The 8422-nt window shown below is 41.0% G+C and overlaps 1 pseudogene; it reads right to left on the minus strand.

Annotated features, from left to right (window-relative positions):
• Positions 1-5990: 5990 nt before the first annotated feature.
• Positions 5991-7353, minus strand: LOC122229961 (annotated as a pseudogene).
• Between the last annotated feature and the right edge of the window lie 1069 nt (positions 7354-8422).

Genomic DNA, 8422 nt, shown 5'->3' on the forward strand with positions numbered 1-8422 from the left:
ATTTTAAGCAGAGATAATACCTATCCTTCTCAAGCTGTTCCAAAAAATAGAAAGGGAAGGAAAACTTCCAGACTCATTCTATGAAGCCAACATTACTTTGATTCCTAAACCAGACAGAGACCCAGTAAAAAAAGAGAACTACAGGCCAATATCCCTGATGAATATGGATGCAAAAATTCTCAACAAGATACTAGCAAATCGAATTCAACAGCATATAAAAAGAATTATTCACCATGATCAAGTGGGATTCATTCCTGGGCTACAGGGCTGGTTCAACATTCGCAAATCAATCAATGTGATACATCACATTAATAAAAGAAAAAATACGAACCATATGATCCTGTCAACTGATGCAGAAAAAGCCTTTGACAAAATTCAGCATCCTTTCTTAATAAAAACCCTCGAGAAAGTCGGGACAGAAGGAACATACTTAAACATCATAAAAGCCATTTATGAAAAGATCACAGCTAATATCATCCTCAATGGGGAAAAACTGAGAGCTTTCCCCCGAGATCAGGAACACGACAGGGATGTCCACTCTCACTGCTGTTGTTTAACATAGTGTTGGAAGTTCTAGCATCAGCAGTCAAACAAAAGGAAATCAAAGGCATCAAAATTGGTAAAGATGAAGTCAAGCTTTCACTTTTTGCAGATGACATGATATTATACATGGAAAATCTGATAGACTCCACCAAAAGTCTGCTAGAACTGACACATGAATTCAGCAAAGTCACAGGATACAAAATCAACGTACAGAAATCAGTTGCATTCTTATACACTAATAATGAAGCAACAGAAAGACAAATAAAGAAACTGATCCCAATCACAATGGAACCAAGAAGCATAAAATACCTAGGAATAAACCTAACCAAAGATGTAAGAGATCTGTATGCTGAAAACTATAGAAAGCTGATGAAGGAAATTGAAGAAGATACAAAGAAATGGAAAAACATTCCATGCTCATGGATTGGAAGAATAAATATTGTTAAAATGTCAAAACTACCCAAAGCTATCTACACATTCAATGCAATCCCAATCAAAATTGCACCAGCATTCTTCTTGAAGCTAGAACAAGCAATCCTAAAATTTGTACGGAACCACAAAAGACCCCGAATAGCTAAAGTAATTTTGAACAAGACCAAAGCGGGAGGCATCACATTCCCAGACTTTAGCCTCTACTACAAAGCTGTAAACATCAAGACAGCATGGTATTGGCACAAAAACAGACACATAGACCAATGGAATAGAATAGAAACCCCAGAATTAGACCTACAAAAGTATGGCCAACTAATCTTTGACAAAGCAGGAAAGAATATCCAATGGACAAAAGACAGTGCTGGTGCTGGGAGAACTGGACATAGGGAGGAGGGAGGCAAAACATAACATAACAAATGGTGCTGGGAGAACTGGACAGCAAAATGCAGAAGCATGAAACTAGACTACTTTCTTACACCACTCACAAAAACTCAAAATGGATAAAAGACCTGAATGTGAGACAGGATACCATCAAAACCCTAGAGGAGAAAGCAGGAAAAAACCTCTCTGACCTCAGCCGCAGCAATTTCTTACTTGACACATCCCCAAAGGCAAGGGAGTTAAAAGCAAAAAAGAACTACTGGGACCTCACGAAGATAAAAAGCTTCTGCACTGCAAAGGAAACAATCAACAAAACTAAAAGACAACCAACGGAATGGGAAAAGATATTTGCAAATGACGTATCAGACAAATGGCTACTATCCAAAATCTATTAAGAGCTCACCAAACTCCACACCCGAAAAACAAATAATCCAGCGAAGAAATGGGAAGAAAACATGAATAGACACTTCTCTAAAGAAGACATCCAGATGGCTAACAGACACATGAAAAGATGCTTAACATCGCTCCTCATCAGGGAAATACAAATCAAAACCACACTGAGATACCACATTATTGCCAGTCAGAGTGGCTAAAATGAACAAATCAGGAGACTAGACTAGAGATGCTGGCGAGGATGTGGAGAAATGGGAAACCTCTTGCACTATTGGTGGGAATGCAAACTAGTGCAGCCACTCTGGAAAACAGTGTGGAGATTCCTCAAAAAATTAAAAATAGATCTACCCTATGACCCAGCAATGGCACTGCTAGGAATTTACCCAAGGGATACGGGAGTGCTGATGACTAGGGGCACTTGTACCCCAATGTTTACAGCAGCACTTTCAACAATAGTCAAATTATGGAAAGAGCCTAAATGTCCATTAACTGATGAATGGATAAAGAAATTGTGGTTTATATACACAATGGAATACTATGTGACAATGAGAAAGAATGAAATATGGCCTTTTGTAGCAACGTGGATGGAACTGGAGAGTGTTATGCTGAGTGAAATAAGTCATACAGAGAAGGCCAGATACCATATGTTTTCACTCTTACGTGGATCCTGAGAAACTTAACAGAAGACCATGGGGGCAGGGAAGGAAAAAGAAAAAGGGTTAGAGTGGGAGGGAGCCAAAACATAAGAGACTCTTAAAAACTGAGAACTGAGGGTTGATGGGGGGTGGGAGGGAGGGGGAAATGGGTGATGGGCATTGAGGAGGGCACTGTTGGGATAAGCACTGGGTATTATATGGAAACCAATTTGACAATAAATTTCATATTAAAAAAAAAGAATTAAAAAATTAGTCTTAGTCCAGAGAGAAAATCATACCTGATTGGCAAAACAAATGGTTCTAGATCTTTACTCTTCAAGAGGCTGACAACCTAAGGAGTAACATAATAAAGAAGTGCTGTGTAATATAAAAAGTCCCCCAAATAATTCTGTGACTCTTCCCTTTCCCTCTTTCTCATTCTACTTCTAATAATTGATAGTAGCTCCTATACTGAAAGAGCGGACCTACGCCAGCCGACTCCATCTTGTTCTGAGTCCTCCACCTTGAGTGACTATGTCCCTGACATGGCCCCTTTCCGGGAAAATCACAGAAACCTCAGACCACGCCTCCTCCCTTTGAGTAACCTCCCGCTCACCAGTTCAAACTTCCCGATCAAAACACGCCTGGCGAGGGGCGCCTGGGTGGCTCAGTCGGTTAAGTGTCGACTTCAGCTTAGGTCACGATCTCATGGTCCATGAGTTTGAGCCCCGCGTCAGGCTCTGGGCTGATGGCTCAGAGCCTGGAGCCTGCTTCTGATTCTGTGTCTTCTTCTCTCTCTGCCTCTCCCCCATTCATGCTCTGTCTCTCTCTGTCCCAAAAATAAATAAACGTTAAAAAATTTTTTTTTAAAAAATTAAAAAAAAAAACATACCCGGCAACCTGCGTAACAGGACTCTGACCCTTCCCCAGCCAATCAGCCGAGGCCATGACCCTTCCCCAGCCAATCGGCTGAGGCCACAGCCATTACCTCACCAACTGCCCCTAGACCCCTATAAAACCTTTGTGCTTTTGAAACTCGCTCTCTCTCTCCGGTATCTCACCGCTGCGTTGGTGCAGGTAGGGATTGAGCTCGAGCTAGCTCAAATAAAGGCTCTTTGCTTTTGCATCGGACTTGGCTCCCTGGTGGTCTTTGGGGATCATGAATTCTGGGCATAACAATACCAGGTTAATCATTAGAATCTTCTAGTGTGTTTTTAAAAACATAAATTCCTTGGTGTGCCTACAGGGCAATCCAGTATTGATCATACTTATATAACTCATGAATGTGGCCACTTGATTCCCTGTCTCATCAGTCTCCAAAGGCTCATTGTCAAATCCCTGTGAAATTTATGTCAAAGTGAATATGCAGGTCTTAGACTTAACTAGTTAAGAAGCACAAAAAACAGTTGCTTTCCCATCCATTATAGTTAAGGATGTGATGTAAGAAAGAGAAGCTCATCACAGCCAAATGGAGGTCACCTCACCACTTCAGGATGGAGATGAGCAGAGAGGCAGTTGAGAAGAGAACCTAGGCAAGAAGGGCCAATAGAGGAACTAAGTGTTACATTCACAGAACAAACCACCAATGCATACATTTGTCCATGATGGAGACAGAAAACTCAAAGCAGGAAATGGATCAAAAAAGATGACTAAAAGGAGTATATGCCACCCTGAGAAAACATTTTATCCTAGGGCTGGTCAAGTCAGGAAAAGTTCAGTTAGAATTGTTACGGAACCTGGTCTGGATCACCCAGCGGAAGAACCAAGAGGCACTTGGATATCTTGGAAGGCAGGAGATTTATTTCACCCCGGTGGGCACAGAGGGATGGCTTTCCAGAGGTCTGAGTTCTGAGCGCAAGCATGGGGGACAATTTATAGTAGTTACTTCCGCATTAGTAGTAATTTGGTGCACGTGGCAAGCAGGATAGGAAGAAGAACCTTGAAGGGGAGTCTTGGGGTGGGGACTGGAATTACCCTCTCAGTCCTGTCGGCCATCTTACAACATAATTATGTTAAGATTCCCTATCAGAATCACAAAGGGAGCTTATCCATAGGACAAGGCTGGCTTTTGCTTTCAACGTCTATGTGTTTTCCTCTGTGAAAGCTGTTCCCGGCAGCACCAAGAACATGGTTTCCCGTATTCCCGTAACCAGTGGGTCCATTCTGACTACAGAGAGAATTGCCCTCAGACTATATTACAGGGACATCATCTCATGAAGGTACAGGTTTAAAGAAATAGTCTTAGCTTAGAGCTAGCTCTTCCAGGAAGACTTCTCTGAATGTTCAGGTTGTATACCTATTCACTGGGACTCAGGACCACTGCACACATATGTCCTTTAATGCTTTTCTAATTATTTAGAAAGTAGCTGTTCATATGCATGTCTCTCAAAAAAAAAAAAAAAAAAAAAAAAACCACTATGGTCTCTCTATGAGAACTGGTACTGTCTTCTCTGCTTTCCTAGCCCTAATTCCCAGGACAATAACCAGCACATGAAATGTGCTAAAGAACATTTGTTGTCTAGTTTCCTAATTTTGTCCCAAAGGACAAAATGTGTATCTTTTCTTTCTTTTTGGCTCAGCCACACCAGTGAACTGCGCTGGGCTAAAGTATTGGAGCTAACAGTAATAGACTCGAGTGCTCTTCATGTCAACAGAGAAGTGAGTGCCTCTCACCTGCAGAGAGGCAGAGGAACCTAGCACAAGAGGGGCCACAGGTGGGAGCAAAGGATTCTGTGTGGTTCTCTATTACTTTCTTTTTTTTTTTAATGTTTTCAATTTTTCTTTTTATTATAACATGAGCTAAATTTAAGGAACTAATCTTTCGACTTTATTTCCCAGAGTTGTCAGAATATACAAGTGACAATGTAACTCATGAAAATATACTGAAAAGTATAAGAGCTGATGTAAAATGGTAATCAAGGTTCCAGGTATCAAGGAATTAGAGTAAGTGAAGAATGAAATCAGTCAGGCTACTGCCTGAGAGACGCAGGATGCACTGGTTTAGCAAGGTGCCATCAAGGAATAGGAAAACATCAAATGTGTGGTGGTAAGTCATAGCATGAGAAAGATTTCCACTGGGCAACTCTCCACCCTTTTTACTTTTGTAAATGAGTTTTTCTTCATTTAATAACAGGATTCTCTTAAGCTAACATTTCAAAATTAAAATCATTTGTATAGGTAAAGTAAATCACAGTATAATGATTAGGAAAATTTTCTTCTTTTTTAAATCAAAAACCCTCCAAATGGTCAGGGATTGATGGAGTGGTGATGACAAATGTACATTTCAGATTGTCATCACCAATGAAAAAATAAAACATTTTTATGGACTTAAAACTGTCAATGCACTTAGATTTGGCAAAAGGAAAATTTAAAACACCTCTATATTAATACAAGGCCAATAGAAATTGGCCATGTAATGAGGTCATTTTAGTGAACTACCAACATGTAAATATAAGAAAAATAATTTCTTGGTCAATTTCAGTGAAACTTTTAAAAAGATTGTCTCTAGAGAACATTTGTTGAGAACAATGCTTTTTCAGTCACATTCTGATACTCAAATTCACTTTATAATCCAATTATAGATTCATCTTTTAATTGCATTAATTTTTAAAAAGCTGTGACATTTCCATTTCTTCAGGAGATATTTTCATCACTGTGTTCTTCAATTCCACAGGTTAAGCTTCCTTCATTATTATTAAGAACTTTATACATGTTAGAGAGATTGCCATTCACTGCTTTTTTGTCTTTCAAAAAGACAAAGGGAGACTACCTAGAATAAAGCTGATATCTTTAGAGGCATGCAACAAGAATATTCCCACAATGATTGTAAAAGTACCATCAAAGTACCATCAACATCATCAATAGGCATATCTTGCCACTTCTCAAAAAGACCAGCTAAACATGGGGCACCGGGGTGGCTCAGTTGGTTAAACGTCTGACTTTGGCTCAGGTCATGATTTTGTGGTTTGTAGGTTTGAGCCCCATGTCAGGTTCTGTGCTGACAGCTCAGAGCCTGGAGCCTGCTTCAGGTTCTGTGTTTCTCTCTATCTCAGCCGCCCGCCCCCCCCCCCCCCCACTCATGAGCACTCTCTCTCTCTTTCTCTCTCAAAAAAAAAAAAAAAAAAAAAAAGAATAGCTGAACCAGTTCAAACTGAGGTTGTAAAAATATGTAATACACTGAAGTGAGAATGAAAGTATTGAATATACCCAGGGCCCTGCCCAGGTAATTAATCTGTGTGCTCTCACAGACTATAAGGCTCAGCAGCAGAATCCTGGCCAGATGTCACAACACAGGCTTTCCAGCAAACATCTCTTTGATATCAAGGCTCAGGCCCTTAACACAGGACAACAAAAACACTCTGATTACAGAGCAGATTTCTATGTACACAAGAATGTTTGTCTGTCCATGGCAAGGTCCCACCTCAAAGATTAATATCAATGACACAATGACCACAAGGGTTGCAAAGACTACAAAACCTGGATCTCCCAGCTTATGAGACATTTCGTTTGAAGTCTTGATCTCCTCTTCTCTAGAGCATGAATGACCATAACTATAGATTCTAGAATACTTAGCAAACAACCAATTTTCCCATGAAAATTATGTCTTTCATTTAGAGTGGGTGTATGAAGAAAGGATGCACTTACCGGGATGCTGAGAGCTCCTAATGAAGTCACAAGGGTGGCTGGTGCAAAGGCATATGCAGCAAAGTTGGCCACCTCACCTGCTCCCATTGATAGCAATCCAGCCCACCACAATGATTCTTTAAGATATGCATGGCCACCTTGACCTGCTCTCTTGGAGTCTTTCCTGGCAACTTGCAGAAGACTTTGTTTTGTTTGTTGTTGTTGGGTTTTTTTTTGTTTGTTTTTTCAAAATGAAACTCTTGCCAATGAAAATGCTGGAGCTCATAGCCAATCCCAGAACAGTGTAAAAGTTGTATTTTCCATGCCCCTGGATCACTTCATTCATTACTGAAAAAGTTCTTATGAGTCACAATGATCACAAAACAGAGAAATGATTGGCGCTGGAGGCAGGATTATGCAGTCTTCAAATATGTAAGTTTAATATGGTCTCTCTTATGAAAAAAGGCTGAAAGAGGTTTTAGAGATGACTATTCACTCCCATTTTCTTATAAATAATACTCTACTCTCATTTAAAGTTTTAAACCCAGGCAGAGTAGCTCGAGCCCCAGTTGGAGGCTGGCCATGTGGCTTCCCCTCCACTATCTGGCCCTGATCACCTCCACTCATACGCCCACACAGGCTGCACAGGCCGCCCCCTCTTGAGCTCCCACAGCCAGTGCCTTCCTTGCCATACAGGAGGAGGTGAGAGCATCTAGGGCTGCAGCCATGCGCACCTGGCCTCCTCCATGGGGGCGCACCGAGGGGAACCTGCCCCAGATGACATGCAACCCCTAACCCCTGTCTCAGGAACCAAGGGCAGTTCTCTATCACTTTCCATCCCAAGAAGTCATCTCAATTCCAGGTGCTGAAGGAGACATCATCACATTAGGAGAAGGGGGTAAAGGCTTTTTTCTCTTCTGGGGTGTTATTTTAAAACAGTCCCTAAAGATTTATCTTTAATAATTTAGAGGCCCCATGAGAAGAAGACAAAACTTCCATATGAGCTCTGACCTTCTCCTGCCACTCGAAACACAGCTCAGAGGAGTAACATTTTGCCCTTACCAAAAAATAATCCAAATGAGGTTCAAAGAATCCTCCAATACCATAATCACCAACCTGGCAGTAAAAAAACAAACAGGGTTAACTAGGTGGACAACCCTTAAGGCAGTCTAGGAACTCTGCATTCCCAAGCCTGCACTTAAGTGAAGATACAATAAGCAGTTTATCTGGCACCTGCATCTAGATGAGGAAATTAAGGATCAAAGAGGATATGGAACTTATTCAAGGTCAGAAAGCTAGAAAGTAGCAAAGCTGTGATTCACACCCAGGCTTTCTGGTTCCTTAGCTCATGCTCTTAAACCCTCAGCCATTTGTGGACCCAGAGGAAAAAGGATGAGGCAACCAACAATCAGACT

This window comes from Panthera leo, chromosome A1, assembly GCF_018350215.1.
Source record: "Panthera leo isolate Ple1 chromosome A1, P.leo_Ple1_pat1.1, whole genome shotgun sequence".
In the NCBI taxonomy this organism is placed as follows: Eukaryota; Metazoa; Chordata; class Mammalia; order Carnivora; family Felidae; genus Panthera; species Panthera leo.